The sequence below is a fragment of the Musca autumnalis genome, unplaced genomic scaffold, assembly GCF_047663935.1.
Source record: "Musca autumnalis isolate F117 unplaced genomic scaffold, ASM4766393v1 scaffold_4, whole genome shotgun sequence".
Lineage (NCBI taxonomy): Eukaryota > Metazoa > Arthropoda > Insecta > Diptera > Muscidae > Musca > Musca autumnalis.
In genome coordinates, this window is record NW_027411977.1 from 98056981 (window position 1) to 98076703 (window position 19723).

The window sequence follows — 19723 nt, forward strand, 5'->3', positions numbered from 1 at the left end:
TACCTTTGAACGTAGTGGGTTGTCGAAAGCTGGTTTATAATCGACCTAAAGGTGGTAGGTGTCGATCTGTATCTCTTGGGTCTTCACCAGGATTTGCCGCAGGGTAAATATCTGGTCAATGGTGGACTTGCCAGGTCTAAAGCCGCATTAGCATGGTCCAATTATCTCGTTGGCCATAGACTTTAGTCGTTCGCACAATATCCCTGACACGATCTTGTAGGCCTGTACCAAAGCCACAGTTTGATGCTTCACTCTTTGGTAGAATTTTTGGACTTCATTCTGGCTCCTGTCTCTCTCTTTTTCCTGGGGAAAAGACGTTTTTCCTCTCTCCTTTTCTCCCGATGTCTCTCTCGTGCGCTACGCGTTGCTACGGATTGTAAAGTAGCTCTAAATTACGCATTTTTCTCTTCAGTGGCGCCACGACACTCCTGATCATACCATGGATTCCTTGGTGGAGGTCTCTGGTATCCAAGTATGGATTTTGCGGCTGTTTGCATGGAGTGGGCAATACTTTGCCATTGCGCTGATATATTATCGGGATGAGAAGTGCTTTGATTAAGCAGTTGGGCTAGTTGAGTGGAATATGCTGTGGCTATCTGTTGTGATTGCAGCTTACCGATGTCAAACTTCCGTGTTGTGTCTGCTCGTACTTTGTTTGCTACGTTTAACCGGGTGCGTACCTTTGCTGCAACTAGATAGTGGTATGTTTGCTCCTCGGAACGAGCGCACATCCAACACGCTCGATAAATGTCTTCCATCTATCACAACGTGATCAATTTGATTTCTTGTTTTCTGATCTGGAGACAGCCAGGTGCCCTTATGGATGTAAAGATGCTTAAATCTGGTGCTGTTAACTACCATGTTTTTTGCCGCTGCGAAGTCTGACAGCCTCATGCCATTGTCAGATGTTTCATTGTGGAGACTGAATTTTCCGACTGTTGGGCCAAGGATATTTTCCTTCCAATTTTGGCATTAAAATCGCCTAGAATAATTTTAATGTCATGGACAGGACAGGTCATATGTTTCTTCTAAGCGCTCATTAAATATATCTTTGTTCTGTTCGTTCTTGTCTTCAATGGGAGCATGAGCACAAATAAAGCTGATGTTGAAGAATTTAGCTTTTATTCGAATTGTAGCAAGTCTTTCATTCAAGGGTGTCAAGATGGATACCAGGTGTTTTAACCTCCGACCAAATACAAATCCGCAACCAAACTCATGCTTTATATCATGGCAGCTATAATACAGTGTGTCACCTTTAGGTGTTGTTGTGACGCCTTTCCCGTTTCATCGTATTTCCTGTATGGCAGTAATGTCGGCATTGTACTTTTCAAGTACATCTGCCAATGCGTAAACTGCACCTTTTCTATAAAGTGTGCGAACATTCCAAGTGCAAATTCGCAGATCTTGGTCCTTAAAGCGTTTGTGGGTGTCGCCAACTTTAGAGGGGTTTGTTTTTCTTTTCTTTTGTTTTTTCATAGTAGGCTGCTTTTTCTAGAGGAGGGTTACTAATCCGGCGCCCAAACCCAAGTTTTTAACGTTCTTATGGGTGAACGCGCGGCACATGTTTGCTCACTACCTTTAACGGGTGTTAAAGGCAGCTCCCCAGATGACACCACGGGGAGGTGAGTGTCCACTTGAGATGAGAGAGGGACGAATATAAATCCTGGACTTTGCCATGTTAAAGCCGGTCAGGACCGTTCCTTGGTGTCTCTCAACCCCTACGTCACCCAAACTTATCTAAAATTCGCAGATGGACCATATCGGTCCACTTTTACGGGTACCTACCCCACAAAACTTCAAAATTATTCTGTAAAATGGTGTGAACGATAAATCTATAAGGGAGCAATCGTGTTTGTCCAAAAAACCCCAGCGGCGTGCAGTGAGAGATAACTCTTTTTCAAAAATTTCTTCCGAACTTAGTTTAACGTAATTTAATATTTCTCGTTCTCTACACATCAGAAATTTTTGTTTACTAAAAATTTTTGGAATATGTCAATGATTTGGTACAACCCTACGTATTTTGAAGTAAATTCGTGATACGAAAGGGTGAGGGAATATATCCGTCTGCATAGCTGACGGATACTTTCTTATTTGTTTTGTAACCTATCTGTAAGCTTCGTCAATAAAATACTTCGCTTTGAAAATAGGATTGCAGCTTAAATATTGTTCTTTAGATATATCTATAGAACGGTACCTCTTAACACCAAGCAATATGCAAGATGGTTAAAAAATCTCAAACGGCAAAAAACGTATGTCTATCAACAACTGATACAGTTTTCACATCAACTAATCACATTTTTTCCTAAAAAAGGCACTTCGAACCCAAAACAACGCAATATAGAAAATCAAACAACGCACAGTGCGAAATATGGAAGCTTAAGTGGAACTTTGCAAAAAATTAAAGTACATAGAACTAATGACGTTCTTGTTGAATTTCATTGCTATGTATCCCATGACAAATGGCTCCTATTCTGTTTTTTTTTTACAATATTTTTTTTCCTTAAAATTTGCATTTAGCTTTATAGAGTGACACAAACAAATGGTGGGTTAGTTGACTATAGTTTTTGTCGCTGTTTTTTTTTTTTTAATTATTTGGCGTTTAAAGAGTTGTAATATATAATTTAGTTTGGTTGCTATCCGTTCCCAAAAATGTGCTTTTTTAGTGTCTACAAATTTTAAACTTTTTAATCTTTGGAGGTTTTTAAATGTGTTGTCGTGAGTTGAAGAAAACATCGCACTTTTTCCGAGAGGTAGGATATTTTTCTTTGGGCAAATCAAAAAAATAGCTGCAGGTTTGGACTTTCAAAAAGTCATTGGAGTATTCATATATTTATAGTGTTGAAAGTTGCTTTTCAAATTGCTTATAAAAAACGCCAACCCTCCTAGATTTGAAAATTTAATGGAAGAACCGGCATTAGACGTCAGTGTTAGTTTCGTTTATGCCAAAATGGGTTCACCAATACTAAGAAATGTTGTTGTTTATACCCTGTAGGAAGCATGGGGACATGTGTCGACATGCCACCACTTTGTCTACTATTATGTTGACAAAGTCAACACATTGTCAACAGGTTGTCAACAATTGATACTTTTACCTTAATAAGAAGAAGCATTGTTTATAGTAAAAACTGATAGCCCAACGAAGCATCTTATTTTTTCATTTTCTTAATTGTTTGGCATAAAATAATGTGTTTTTGTGAAAAATTAATAAAATATATAATTTTAATAACAACAAGTATCAGCAAAGGAAATTAGGAAAGGAAAATAACAGACAAGTGAAAAAATAGACAACTCTATATCAAAATGCAGGTTCTGAGGCGGCTGACAACATTTGTGGTGAAACTTCGACTATTAGACATTTTATGGAATCTTTAGAGAAGATTGTGAAGCCTGACAAATATATTGTGCCGTCTCGCAGGAAATGAAGAACGCAACTTACATCTGATATTTGGACACTGCATAATAATGAGATAGAATGTTGAAGGGTTATTTGGCAAAAATTGATTGCGAGATTTTTGCAATGTTTATACGGCTGCAATGTAAGAAAATTTAAGGACGGTTTATTTATGCTTATTTATACATGTTTATTCTTTTCAATTCTTAGATGTCATATCGATATTCAGCGAATCGCCTAATAAAAAGCGAAGTGCAGCAGAAGAAGAAATATTTTAAGCAGATAAATCACACCAATTCTTATGGCCAAGAACCACCAATTCTTAGGCGATGATATTTCTGACAATGAAAATGATTTTTTTATTATTGGTTAGTCAGCCTTGAAAACATTGGCTTTATTTACTAATTTTGTGCTTATGTGGAATCTTGGGCTTAGCCCTTTATAAAGATAAAAAGATTGTAATACGCAATTTGTACTTATTTAGTATTTTCATAATTATATGTTATTCTTTAATAAAATATACTACTTAAACAAAAGTATAAGTTTATCATCTTATTAAACACACTATATAGTTTTTTAATCTATTTTTAATCTATAAATAGGCCAAAAAAACTTAATAGTGAACAATTTGGTACCAATGTCTCCATATGACCCTTTATGTACTATTGACTCACTACCTCCAATGTCTCTATTGACTCACTACTTCCAATGTCTCTACTGACTTACTACCTCCAATGTCTATACTGACTCACTACCTCCAATATCATCACATGTCATAGAAAAAATGGTAAAATTTGAAAACAGGATATTGTAAAATACCTAAAACAGAACACAGTTACGCCAGATGCTTTGGTTGACAAACTCATTTGCAGAATCGTGTAATAAGACAAAAATATTAGAGTTGGGCAATCTCGTTCAATTGAAGGATCCGGATCACAATCTCGTTCAATGGACACCGGTAATTTCTTTGACAAAACTGTGTATGCTTAATTTCACAAGTTGGTTTTTATACTGTTACTCATTCGAGGACAGTGATACGGATCGTTCAATTGAACGAGATTGCCCAATTCTAAAAATATCCTTAACCCTTTCGGTGATTCTATGCCATATGGCATAACCAGTTTTTGAAGCCTGTTTTAAGGCAAAATACTTATGGGCACTCTTTTTTTAATAATATTGTATTTTTCCCTGAAGTGATATCTAAAAATAATTCGACAAAAATTTTTGATTGGTGGACCCTATACATTGTTATGTCTCAAAGAGCAAGCGCTCCTCGTTCGATTTAAAATTTGCATGAAAATACCATCTTATAATTTTATATATTTTATTAACAACAAGTAAAAAAGCATTAAGTTCGGCCGGGCCGAACTTTTCATACCCTCCACCATAAAATATTCATTCCTGTCCCCAACTTTAAGTGAGTACGTTAAAATGTCAGATAATGTACATAAAATGCTTCATTCGGGAGGCCCTTTTTTATGGTGCCTATGTCTAACTGTTGACAATTTTTGGTGGGCTAGAAATTTGGAGGTACTGTTATATAGGGGTTATAATAAAACATGGGCCTATGTTGACAGTTTTTGATGGGAGCCTTTAATGTCAAATAACTCCTAATTCGGTTAAAAAATTTAGCTAGAATCCTCAAAATATCGAAAATCCGTACATAACGTGGGAACTTCAAATGTCATTAACAGCTAGTTCGGAGGTATCTGCGCTATACGAAAATATGAACTTAAATGAACAATTTTTGTTGCAGAATTTTTGTTGACTTTTAAAATTCAAACAAGTGAGCCAAGGCTATAGTCGGGTCGGGGCCGACTATGTAATACCCTACACCACTACCCCCGTTCATAAGCTTTTGACTAATAAAATTCAAAATATTAAAATTGGGATAGCTTAGCGTCTTTGCTCTGAATGTCTTCATTAACACGGGTCAATTTTTTTGAAACGCATTTAAGTGCATCGACAGTACAACCCAAATAAAAAATGGAAAAGTGGGATGTATGCCAACCATCAATAGGCTTCTTTCTCTGTTAGACCCCCATCAACCCCCAAAATTTCGTGAGGATCCGTTCAAAATTTCGTAGTGTGATTGCACAAAAATGGAAAAAGGAATGCATTACCGACTATTGCGATATCTCTGTTGTTTGACCACCTATGACGACCTACTTCACATCGTTGTAAAGGTGATATTTTCTAGTTTCCTTGCCAGGTTTTGCTTTCGATATACCTCCTACAGAAGGGAGATATTAACTTTGAAATAAAACGTTGGTTTTTTTTCCAAATATTTTTTTCACATTCCGACCCCTGAATAATATCCGCCCATTATCAAAAATCAAAGGGTTTTTTCCTCTGTGGGACCACCAATAACATCCAAAATTTCGTGACGATACAATTAAAATTGCGACCTGTAGCGTGATTTCCAAAAAAGTGGAAAAATGGATGTATTACCGACCATTGCGATATCTCCGTTATTTGAATACCTACGCCAACCTGCTTTACATCATTGTAATGATGGGCTTTTTTACTTTCATTGTCAGACTTTGCTTTTGGAAGGTCCCGAACCAAAGCTGTGATATTCGTCATTATTATTAAAATCGCAAACATGAAACGTTGTGTTCTATTAGCGGCTATTGCGATATCTTCGTTGTTTGACCACCTACGACAACCTACGTTGCAAAGGTGATATTTTCTACTTTCATTAGCAGGTTTTGCTTTTGATATACCCCTTTTAGAAGCGGAGATATTCGCTTTGAAATAAAACGTTGACTTTTTCTCCAAATATTTTTTTTCTTATTCCGACCCCTGAATATTATCCGACCATCACCAAAATCAAAAGGCTTCTTTCTCTGTAGGATCCCCATTAGCCCCCAAAATTTTGTGACGATCCGATCAAAATTGCTACCTGTAGCGTGATTACAAAAAAAAAAAAAAAAAAAAAAAAATGAAAAAATGGGATGTATTGCCGACTATTGTGATATCTCCGTTATGTGGCCACCTACGCCAATCTACTTTGCATCGCTGTAAAGATGAGATTTTTTACTTTCATAGTCGGACTTTGTTTTTGGAAGGTCCCGAACCAAAGCTGTGATAATCGTCATTATTATTAAAATCGCAAAAATAAAAAGTTGGGTTCTATTAGCGGCTATTGCGATATATTCGTTGTTTAATCACCTACGAGAACCTACTTTACATCATTAGAAAGGCGATATTTTCTACTTTCATGGCTAGGTTCTGCTTTTGGTATACCCCATATTGAAGCTGAGACTTTCGCTTAGGAAAAAAACGTTGTCTTTTTCTCCAAATAAGTTTTTGCCCATTACCACCCCTAAATATTATCCGACCATCACCAAAATCAATAGGCTTCTTCATCTGTGTGACCCCCATTAACCCTCAAAATTTCGTGACGATCCGATCAAAATTGCGACCTGTAGCGTGATTTCCAAAAAAGTGAAAAAATGGGATGTATTACCGACTATTGCGAAATCTCCGTTATTTGGTCACCTACGCCGACCTAGTTTACATCGTTGTAAAGATGGGATCTTCTACTTTCATAGCCAGGCTTTGCTTTTGGAAGATCCCCAACCAAAGCTGTGATATTCGTCATTATTATTAAAATCGCAAAAATAAAAAGTTGGGTTCTATTAGCGGCTATTGCAATATATTCGTTGTTTCATCACCTACGAGAACCTACTTTACATCATTAGAAAGGCGATATTTTCTACTTTCATGGCCAGGTTCTGCTTTTGGTATACCCCGTATAGAAGCTGAGATATTCGCTTTGGAAAAAAACGTTGTCTTTTTATCCACATAAGTTTTTTGCCCATTCCGACGATTCGTGACGATCCGATCAAAATTACAAACGTTACAAACTTTTTGTCCAAAACCAACTTATAATACCCTCCCCACATAGTGGTGTAGGGTATAATTACAGAAAGTTCGTCCAAAAAATAAAGCTAAGGTACGGAAAATCGGGAGGTTTGTTTTGGGGCTATACAAAAACATGGACCTACGTTCGGTTAAACATTTTAAGTAAAATCCTCAAAGTACCGAAAATCGGGAAGTATCGATATATTGGGGCTATGTTGAAAATTGTTGATGCAGATGTGTGGTGACCACTACAACCTTCAAATATCAAATTACAGTTAGTTCTGCTAAAAATTGTAGCTAAAATTGCCAAATTACTGAAAATTGGGAGGTATCGTTACATGGGAGCTATATCCGAACATGGACCTATGTTGACAATTTTTGATGAAGAGGTGTTGTGACCACTAAGAACTTCAAATGTCAAATTACTGCTAGTTCGGTTTAATATTGTAGCTAAAATCATCAAATTACTGAAAATCGAGAGGTACCGTTATATTGGGGCTTTCTTGACAATTTTTGGTGGAGAGGTGTGGTGACCACCAAGAATTTCAAATGTCAAATGTTCAAATTACAGATAATTCGGTTAAAACTTGTTGGTAAAATTCTCAAAATACCTGAAATCGGGCGGTAACGTTATATGGGGGCTATTCCAAAACATGGACCTATGTCCACTTGTTATATAAGTTTATTGACATTTAAGAACCCTAAATGTCAATTGATAGCTAAATCGGTCTGAAAATGTAGATAAAAACGTCAAAATGCGGTAAATCGGGGGTACTTTCGTTATATAAGTTTATTGACATTTAAGAACTTCAAATATCAAATTATAGCTTCATCGGTCTGAAAATGTAGCTAAAAACGTCAAAATACCTTAAATGGGGGGGGGGGGGGGTACCGTTATATTGGGGCTATACCAAAACGTGGACCTATGTCCACAACTTTTGTTATATATGTTTATTGATACTTAAGAACCCTAAATGTCAAATTATAGCTAAATCGGTCTGAAAATGTAGCTAAAACCGTCAAAATACCGTAAATCGGGGGGTACCGTTATATGGGGGCTATACCAAAACATGGACCTATGTCCACAACTTTCGTTATATAAGTTTATTGAAACTTAGGAACCCTAAATGTCAAATTATAGCTAAATCGGTCTAAAAATGTAGCTAAAAACGTCAAAATACCGCAAATCGGGGGGTACCGTTATATGGGGTCTGTACCAAAACGTAGACCTATGTACACAAGCTTGGTTATATATGTTTATTAACACTTAAGAACCCTAAATGTCAAATTATAGCCAAATCGGTCTGAAAATGTAGCTAAAACCGTCAAAATACCGTATATCGGGAGGTACCGTTATATGGGGCTATACCAAAACGTGGACCTATGTCCACAACTTTTGTTATATAAGTTTATTGATACTTAAGAACCCTAAATGTCAAATTATAGCTAAATCGGTCTAAAAGTGTAGCTAAAAACGTCAAAATACCGCAAATCGGGGGTACCGTTATATGGGGGCTATACCAAAACGTGGACCTATGTCCACAAGTTTTGTTATATATGTTTATTGACACTTAAGAACCATAAATGTCAAATTATAGCCAAATCGGTCTGAAAATGTAGCTAAAAACGTCAAAATACCGTAAATCGGGGGGTACCGTTATATGGGGGCTATACCAAAACGTGGACCTATGTCCACAAGTTTTGTTATATATGTTTATTGACACTTAAGAACCATAAATGTCAAATTATAGCCAAATCGGTCTGAAAATGTAGCTAAAAACGTCAAAATACCGTAAATCGGGGGGTACCGTTATATGGGGGCTATACCAAAACGTGGACCGATATAGCCCATCATCGAACTTGACCTGCCTGCAAACAAAAGACGCATTTTCCCAAAATTTCAGCGTCCTATCTCCATTTTTGTGGATGCTAGAGTGATTACCACAGACGGACGGACGGACGGACGGACGGACGGACGGACGGACGGACGTGCTCAGATCGACTTAGAATTTTACCCTGATCAAGAATATATATACTTTATAGGGTCGCAAATGAGTATTTCAATGCGTTACAAACGGAAAAACAAACTTAATATACCCTCCATACTATGGTGGAGGGTATAAAAATATTTGTTTTGTTAACTTTTTGTATTTAATTTAGTAGATAATCATTGCCTTAATAATTAAAACGAAAAAAATATCCGAAATATAGTTCAATGGAGCTGCCAGATTTTTTATATTTCATACTATGCCATATGGCATAGATTTTTCCCAACGGAAATGTTTCACTTTGTTTGACTCCCAGATCTTCTATTGTAAAACCCCTAGATCTTCTATAAGAAGACCTCCAGATCTTGTATAAACAGACCTCCAGGTCTTCTATAAGAATACCTCCAGATCTTGTATAAGTAGACCTCCAGGTCTTCTATACGAAGACTTCCAGGTCTTCTATAAGGAAACCTCCAGATCCACCATAGGTAAACCTCCAGATGATGTATAACAATTCTTGCAGATTTTCTAAAATAACTCCTCCAGATATTATATAAGATGGCTTCCACGTCTTCTACAAGCTGACCTCTAGCCCTTCTATAGGATGACATTCAGGTGTTCTATAAGAAGTCCTTCAGATCTGCTATATTAAGACATTCAGGTCTTCTATAAAAAGTCCTCCAGTTTTTCTATAAGAAGGCCACAAATCTTCCATAAGAAGACCCTAGGTTTTCTATAAGAAGACCCTAGGTTTTCTATAAGAAGACCCTAGGTCTTCTATGAGAAGACCTCCTGCTCTTATATAAGAAGACCTCCTTCTCTTCTATAAGAATACCTCCTTCTATATGCAAACGTCCTTCTCTTCTACGAGAAGACGTCCTGCTCTTCCATGAGCAGACCTCCTGCTCTTGTATAAGAAGACCTCCTTCTCTTCTATAAGAATACCTCCCGCCTTCTATATGCAAAAGTCCTGCTCTGCTATGAAAAGACCTCCTGCTCTTCTATGATCAGACCTCCTGCTCTTCTATGAGCAGACCTCCTGCTCTTCAAGGAGAGGACCTCCTGCTCTTCTATAAGAAGACCTCTTGCTCTACTATAAGAAGACCTCCTGCTCTTCTATAAGAAGACCTCCTGCCCTTCTATATGCAAACGTCCTGCTCTTCTATGTGAAAACATCCTGTCCTTCTATGAGACGACCTTTTGCTTTTCCAGGAGAAGACATCCAGCGCTTCTATGAGAGGACCTTCTGCTCTTTTATGAGAAGACGTCCTGCTCTTCTATAAGAAGACCTCTTCCTCTTCTGTAATGCCTCCTGGTCTTCTGAAATTTAATTAAAAACTTGAATATTTTAGTTTTGTTTTTTTTCCTTTAAATACATTCTATGCCATATGGCATAGTGTCCAAAAACCACTTTTCCAAACAAAATAGTAAAAAATTAGTTTTGATTATTCATATAGTGGGCTTAAGTATATATAAAATTGGAAATATATATTTTTCAGATCAAAAACAAAAAAGAAGCACCAAAGGGTTAATCGAAAACCGGGTATTTACCCGGTAAATACCCATATGGTGGGTATTTATTTGGGTATTTACTATATTGAATCGCCAATACACCATTTTACGCCCAATTCCTGGGTTTAGGTTGTGAAATCGTTTCAAAATGGATAGTTTTACAATACTTTAAACTAGTGGGTAAAAACCCTTTAACTGCCGAACCACATGACGTAGGCTGACAAAATTTGGCTCAAATCCTTCTTATGTCTGGAATTGAAAATGGGGTCTCGGGGTCCATGTTTTGATATAGCCCCCATATAACCGTACCTCCCGATTTAAAGTGTTTTTTATCTATTAGCCACATTTTACAATCGTATTGGCTGCAATTTGTCAACGTAGGTCTATGCTTTCTTGTAGCCCCCATAAAAGGTACACCGATTTCGATTATTTACCCAAGTATGGGATAAAAACTATTAATCTGCCGAAACAACCGACGTACGGTATCAACATTTGGCTCAATTTTTTTCAATATCAACAGAACTTCTGGTACTGAAAGTGGGGTCTCGGGGTCCATTTTTTGATAAGGTGTTTTTTATCTATTAGCCACATTTTACAATCGTATTGGCTGTACGAGGGCAGTTCAGAAAATTCTTAGCCTAGCACAAAAAACGCGGTATAAACTGGAAAAAGTTAAGTGTTTTGGAAACTTCCATCTCTGTTATGAACACATGTTAAATTTTGTTTCGATCTGGCAACTACTTCATTTCCGCATCCGCAATTTTTTTACAATGGAAAAATTAGAAATGCGTGCTGTCATTAAATATTTACATAAAAAAGGTTTATCGGGACAAGAAATTCATAAAGATATCGTGAATGTGATAGGTGAAAGTGCTCCTTCATATCGACGCCTCCAAACAATAGTATGCTAAGTCGACTTAGCATGTTTTCAAGTTCTTTACATTTTTATACCCTATACCACAATGTGGAAAAGGGTATAATAAGTTTGTTTTCCCAAAAATTCATGTAACGCCGCGAAATATTCGTCGTAGACCCCTCATGTGGTATACCAAACTTCATATCTCGACGAGATAAAGCGATTTAGCGATGTGTGTCCGTCCGTCCGTTCGTCCGTCTGTCCGTCCATTAAAAATTGTAATCAAGCTAGAGGCCGCAATTATGGACCGATTGTCACGAAATTTAGTATGGAGGTCGGGTTTGGACCAGAATAGAACTGATTAGTTTTTGGCGATGATCGTGAAATGTTAAAGGGATGAAATGGACCAAAAACAAAATTTTTGCTCGATTTTGTAGCCGCTCTGTAGGTCGCAATAATAGTCCGATCGGCGCGAAATTTTAAACGTAGTTTTGGTTTGAGATGAAGAAGTAGCGTGCAAGTCAACGGTATGATCGGATAATATTTAGCGGGTTAAATTGATCAAAACTTTTGTGTGAAAATTGGTAAAATTTCTAATGCACATCTTATAACAGCTAGCCCGGAAAGCTAGTGCACAGGGATAGTGGTATAGGGTATCACATGGTCGGCCCCGTCCGACTATAGTCTGTTCTTACTTGTTATATTTAACGTCCTTTAACTTAAATTCTGTCAAATTTTGGTAATGATCGGACAATCCGAACAGAAGTTATAAACAAATATTTACTTAGCATACTACTGAAGGTCAAAGAAATTTCCAAACTTTTAGAGTTTGTTCTGCAAAACTCGCTTTTCAGAATTAGCAAACTATTATTTGGAGGTGTCGAACGTCCTTAAACTTAAATTCTGTCTAATTTTGGTAATGATCGGTCAATCCGAACAGAAGTTATAAACAAATATTGACTTAGCATAGTACTGAAGTTCAAAAAAATATCCAAACTTTGAGAGCTTCTCCTGCAAAACTCACTTTTTAGACTTAGCATACTATTATTTGGAGGTGTCGATATGCAACAGTAAAAAATTGGGTTGCTGAATTTAAACGTGGTCGTACAAGCATTGAAGATGAACCACGTAGTGGACGTCCAAAGTGCATGATATGGTATTAAATGATCGACGAAATTGAAATTGCTAATATCATGGGCATCTCAAATGATCGAGTCCATTTAATTTAGCATGAAGAACTACAGATGAAAAAGCTTTCTGCAAGATGGGTGCCGCATTTGTTAACAGTCGATCAAAAACGCATAAGAATGAACATTTCTCAAACTTGTTTGGATCGTTTTAAGCGAAATAAAATGGATTTTAAGCGTCGTTTCATAACTGTTGATGAGACATGGATCCACCACTATACTCCAGAGACAAAAGAACAATCCAAACAATGGACTGAAGCTGGAGGAAGTGCCCCAAAGAAGGCAAAAACAATTCAATCGGCTGGTAAGGTATTGGCAACGGTTTTTTGGGACTTCAAAGGTATTTTATTGATTGACTATCTGCAAAAGGGTAAAACAATAAATTCAGAGTACTATTGCAACCTTCTGGATCAATTAAATGTACAAATTCGAGAAAAACGTCCTGGCTTACAACACAAAAAAAATAATTTTTCATCAAGACAACGCACCAGCGCACACGAGTGTTTTAACAATGGCTAAAATCAACGAATTAAAGTACGAGTTGCTTGACCATCCACCTTATTCTCCTGATTTAGCTCCCAGTGACTTTTACTTGTTCCCAAATCCAAAAAAAATTCCTTGCTGGCAAGCGTTTTACCTCAAATGAAGATGCAATTACAGTTGTAAACCACTATTTTGAAGACCTTGAGGAAAACTATTTTAATCAAGGGATAGAATTGCTAGAAAAACGTTGGACTAAGTGTATTGAAGTTTCAGGAGATTATGTTGAAAAATAAAAATATTTTTGAAAACTATTCTCTTTCATTGATAGGCTAAGAAGTTTCCGAACCGCCCTCGTAATTTGGCACAGTGAGTTCTCAATGTGTACAAAATACAGTTGCAAAAGTTTGTCAACGTAGATCCACGTTTTTTGTAGCGCCCATATAAAATACCCCAATTTCGATTATTTACCCAAGTATTAGGCTGAATTCTTTTTTTATATCAATTGAACTTCTGGCATTGAAAATGGGGTCTCTGGGTCCATGTTTCGATATAGCCCCCATATAATCGTACCTCCCAATTTAAGGTGTTTTTATCTATTAGCCACATTTTATAATCATGTTGGCTGTAATTTGGCGCAGTAAGTTCCTTGCAAAAAATACTTAGCGTAGGCCCACGTTTTTGTCAATATTGTTCCCTGCTTTGGGGTAGCCCCCATATAAGGATGCCTATTCTATTCTGAAGATCTTAGCAGTATTTTCAAAGCGAATCAACTGTAATTTGACTACTGTCGTTCTAAAACATAATGTCCCTACCAACAAATGTCAATGTTGGTATGCATTTTGTTTTTGGCTAAATGGGGCTAGCCCCACCAAGAGATATAATTATATGGGGGCAGCCCAAGAACAGGTACAGACATTGAAAAATTTCGGCAATGACATGAAAACTCTCGGTGCCATATTACAGCTAATATGATTGTAAAACGCTGCTTAATATGGGCCCAAAGACCCCATTTTCAATTCAAAAAGTTCTGGTGATGTAGAAAACCAAAAAACCTATGAGCCAAATGTTGGCAGCCTAAGTAAATTGGTTCGACAGTTAAATAGTTTTAACCCACCCTTTGGTTAAATTCTCGAAATCGGGGGTTATATGTGGGCTACCCTCAAACGTGGACCTACGTTGAAAATTTTTTGCAAGGGTATTTTATAAACAGTAAAAACTCACTGTGCCAAATTATGGCCAATATTGTTTGAAATGTGGATAATTGGGGAAAAATACCTTAAATCAGGAGGTACGCTTATATAGGGGCTATATCAAAACATGGGCACAACGACCTCATTTTCATTGCCATAAGTTCAGTTGATATAAGAAAGATTTAAGCCAAATATTGGCACCCTATGTCAATTGGTTCGGCATATAAATAGTTTTTACCCAATACTTGTGTATATATTCGAAATCGGGGTACCTTATATGGGGACTACAAGAAAAGGTAGACCTACGTTGACAAATTTTTGCAAGGATATTTTATACACATTGAGAATTCACTGTGGCAAATTACAGCCAATAAGATTGTAAAATAAGGCTAATAACTAAAAAACACCTTAAATCGGGAGGTACGGTTATATTGGGGCTATGTCAAAATATGGACCCAGAGACCCCATTTTCAATGCCAGGAGTTCAGTTGATATAAAAAACGATTTTAGCCAAATTTTGGCACCCTACCTCAATTGGTTTGGCAGATCAATATTTTCTACCCAATACTTGGGTAAAAACTCGAAATCGAGCTACCTTTCATAGGGGCTCCAAGAAAACGTAGACCTACGTTGACAAATTTTTGCAAGGACATTGAGAACTTACTGTGCCAAATTACAGCCAATAAGATTGTAAAATGGGACTAATAGATAAAAAACAACTTAAAACGGGAGGTACGGTTATATGGGGGCTATGTCAAAACATGGACCCAGATAACCCATTTTCAATGCCAGGAGTTCAGTTGATATAAAAAGATTTCAGCCAATTTTGGCACACTACGTTAATTGGTTCGGCAGATAAAAAGTTTTTACCCAACATTTGGGTAAATACTCGGGTATTTACCCAAGAATTTGCCCCCTATTTTGAAACGATTTCACAACCAAAACCCTGGAAATGGGTTTTAAAAGTTGTATTGACGATTCAGTATAGTAAATACCCAAATAAATACCTACAAATGGCTATTTACCCAATTTACCGGGTATTTACACACTGTCCATCTCTAGGTTAGGGCCAAGGAAAGATCAATGCTGTAATTTTTTTATTAGACCATTTTCTATTCAATTAATACAAATTTTCTAGTAAACCAAAGTCGGTTGGCAATAATTACCAAACACCTTCAAAATATCTCAAAAGGGGGACCCCCTTATATTGGGGCTACAGCAAAACGTGAGCTTACGTTGCTTATATTTCGCAAAACGGTTTTATACCTACGAAGGACATAAAATGCCAAAATACAACCAACTAGGTTGGTAAATGTGCTTGAAACCTTTAAAATATGTCACATCGGCCGTTACCGTCCTATTGGGACTCTACCAAAACGCGAAAAGATATTGACAATACATTGCACAGATGTTCTCCATCAACTGAAACCCCAATATATCAATTTGCAGCAAAATCCGACAAACAAAAGAAACATTTTTGGAACATTTTTCTAACCTACATCCTTACATTAAAAGTTATGAGTAAAGTTCCTCTAAAGTGCTCATATTTCGCACTGTGCAACGCACAGTGAAAATTGGTCCTAATTGGACAAGGACTCAAAGCGAGGACTTGGTGTATTTTATAAACTAGATGAAAGTCTTCCACAACAGCTATGTATAAACCTGTTTTATACTCACCACCAGGGACGCACGCATGTAATGACTTGATTAGTCCGGTCAAAATAGACATTGAAATAGCAAAAATTCCCACAGAGCTGAATTTTGGTGGAGAGCTAGGGTTTGCCATTAGAAGCAATGTCCTAAAAGTCCCCATCGATCCCATGTGTGCAAAAAAAATTATTCGGGGTCAAAGGTCATTTTTGGAGGCATTATTCAGTTTTTTTAATTTTTCTCAAAAACGGTAAGACTTAGCAAAATCTGGCTAAAGTAAAAGTTGTAGATTCAATAATTGTCTACAAGAGTGGTCTTTATGATTCTTAAAAAAGACTTACCATTTTCGAGATATCGTCAAATAAAAGTCAAATAAAAAATTTTTTCTTTCTCATGAACACTTTTTTTATGTTTGTAGATTTCATAGGAATACTTTATTTTTCTAAAGCTTTTGTACAGAAAATGTACATCATAAACAGCTTTGTAAAAAATGTTTGGAATTTTTTTGTTTATATACCCAGCAAAATAAATTGGAAGTAGTGCAATGTGGACTAGTTCTGTCACGGCATGTTTTGATGCAGTTCAAATGGAGTCGTGAAAAAGGCACTCCAGTCCTCACATTTTAACTGCATTTGGGTGCAATCCAAACAATCACATCCACTTGTCACATTTTAACAACATCTGGATGCAGTTCAGCGGAGTCGTGAAAAAGGCACTCCAATTCCTCACAATTTAACAGCATCCGGATGCAGTGCAAACGGAGTCGTGAAAAAGCACTCCGTTCACTACATTTTATTAGCAGTTGTTAGAGATCCCTACATGTACATAAATCAGTTTGTACATCTCTACAGGCAGCGGTATACCTTTTCAAAAAGAGATAAGCGTGTTAACATTTCCAAACATTTGTTAATACAAACTAAATAATATTTATTTAATTAATTCTCTTTCGAGTTGAGCTGTTAGGCCTTTTTAGAGATACATTGAAAAATTAGGAGTCTACCGAAGTCCCACGCATCCAACCATTACACTACGTTTCACGGGTGGTAAATCCGATCTTCAGGTGTATTAGGATGTTGTTTTTGTGGCAGACGAAGGCAAAGCTTGGTAACTGGTATATATATCGAACTTCATTAGATAAATGTATATGCGAAATTATGTCAGTTAATTGAAACTCCAAACTTTTCCTATAGTCCTGCTTGGTAATCCCAACAGCTCAACTCGAAAGAGAACAGCTCAACTCGAAAGAGAATTAATTAAATATCACTATAAATGGCCTTCGCCTTAATAAGGCAAAAATAATAAATAATATTTAATTTGTGAACATTTTTCCGGTAACTCACGAGAAGAAAATTTCCGAATGGAGTGCTGTTGGAGTACATGTCGAAAACTTAACTGGTGATGGGAAGACAATATCAAACCCATTTAGCAGATGAAGCAAGAACAGTTCAGCTTGGATTATGGTTGCGATTGAATTCAATGGAGAATTTTCATAATTTGTGTTAATGTAATAAAGTTCTTAATATTTTTGTTTTACACAAATAATAAATGCATTTTTTTTGTTCTGGGATATTTTGTAATGGCTTACGCAGAATGCCTGTATCAAAACACGTGCTTTGGACTGCCTCCTATTCTACCCCAAAGGGTTAGTTAAAATGCGATGCCAAAGGGCCAGTTAAAATGCAGTGCCAGGGGGTCAGTTTAAATGCTGTGCCAAAGGGTCAGTTAAAATGCAGTGCAATGGAGTGCCTCTTTCAGTAGTCACGCTCTTGTAAAAATCATGAGTGAAAATGCATAATTTGATGCACTTCCAGATCACTTGTATATATCATTTAACTGCCTCTTTGGAGGCAAATTTTTTGCTGGGTACTCTTTTTGAGAGGCACTTCCAATGAAATCTGTAGTTCGATTCTCTAACTCATTTTTTGAGTTACCGACAAATGTCGGTAAAATTGAAATTCTTATAATTTCAGTAATTAACGATATTTTCGGTAAGTTAGCGACGAATAAAATGCAGTCGCAAAGTTCTACCGATATCAACAGTGTTGTCAACTTTTATTGATATTTTTCATTCATAATTTTGCGTTTTAATTTTACCGATTTTTGTCGGTAACTCAAAACATGAGTTACAGAATTGCACCACTGAATTATTTCTTCCTGACCTCTTATTGTACTATCATAGACGAATTCAGCAATACTCCTTATCGATCTATATCGAAGTCTCGAGACTTTAAACTCATCTGGTATACAAAAAAAAAAACTAATAAGAGAAGGCAATGTACTACCAAATACCATGTACATACAAAATGTATATGCAAAGTTTCAACACATATGTAAAAACATATCGTGTAAAGTATACATTACATATGTATATAACACATATTTAAAATTACAACGAAAATAAATACCTTATTTGAAAATTTTTGCCTTTTTAGGCGAAGATCATTTTTTGTTTTTAAGATTAATTTTTTAATCGAGCTTTATGATCTATTATGCAAGTGAAAAAGGAAAGCCGACGATTCGAACCCACACACCCACCACTATGTGACATGCATGTTTCGTCTTCGGTAAAGACTCTTCAGACATATCGGATGTGGAGCGGCTTCGATGTCCTCGAACTTTTCTTCTTTCAAATGCATTTTTGTTTTGTATTTTACAACAACAATGAGGATTTTCCCATTTAGTTGTGCTTTCATGACAAACGCTTAGCGCTGCCTTTGAAAGTTATGGGTTTGGCTCTGAACGCTAACACGCCGTGACAACACTTTTTCCTGTGTTTTTCAAGGACGTGGGTTCAAACCCCAGCATGGCTCAGCTGATTTTATTTATTTGAAAATTTTTGCCTTTTTAGGCGAAGATCATTTTTTGTTTTTAAGATTAATTTTTTAATCGAGCTTTATGATCTATTATGCAAGTGAAAAAGGAAAGCCGACGATTCGAACCCACATCCGATATGTCTGAAGAGTCTTTACCGAAGACGAAACATGCATGTCACATAGTGGTGGGTGTGTGGGTTCGAATCGTCGGCTTTCCTTTTTCACTTGCATAATAGATCATAAAGCTCGATTAAAAAATTAATCTTGAAAATAAATACCATTTTGCTCTGCAGAAAAATTGCAATTTTCAATACATTTACTATTCAGTGAAAAAAATCTGCGTTTTTGAATAATGGTTATTAAATGATTATAGTATAGTAGATTTCTATTAACGCTGAATATTTTAAGACAAAATAATTAATTAATGACCTGTTTCTCTAAAATGATTCGAAATCAAATCCGTTCGAATTACTTGCAACCAAACCTGTTGTTGTAGAAAATATTTGTTTGACTGAAAACAAACATGACTCATAAATTTGTATATATGATAAAGTTTGTCGATTTTAGAATTTTTTGTTATACCCTACACCACACTGTGTTAATGGGTATTATCAATTTGTGCATTTATATGTAACATGCAAAAGGAATCGAAATAGGTCAATGGTTCCTTTCGATGATCTACATAGCATCACATTCTGAGTCCATTTATACGTGCCCGTCCATCCGTTAATGCACTTTTGTCGCATTTATTATCCTATCCGGGTTAAAATTTATGATGGTCGC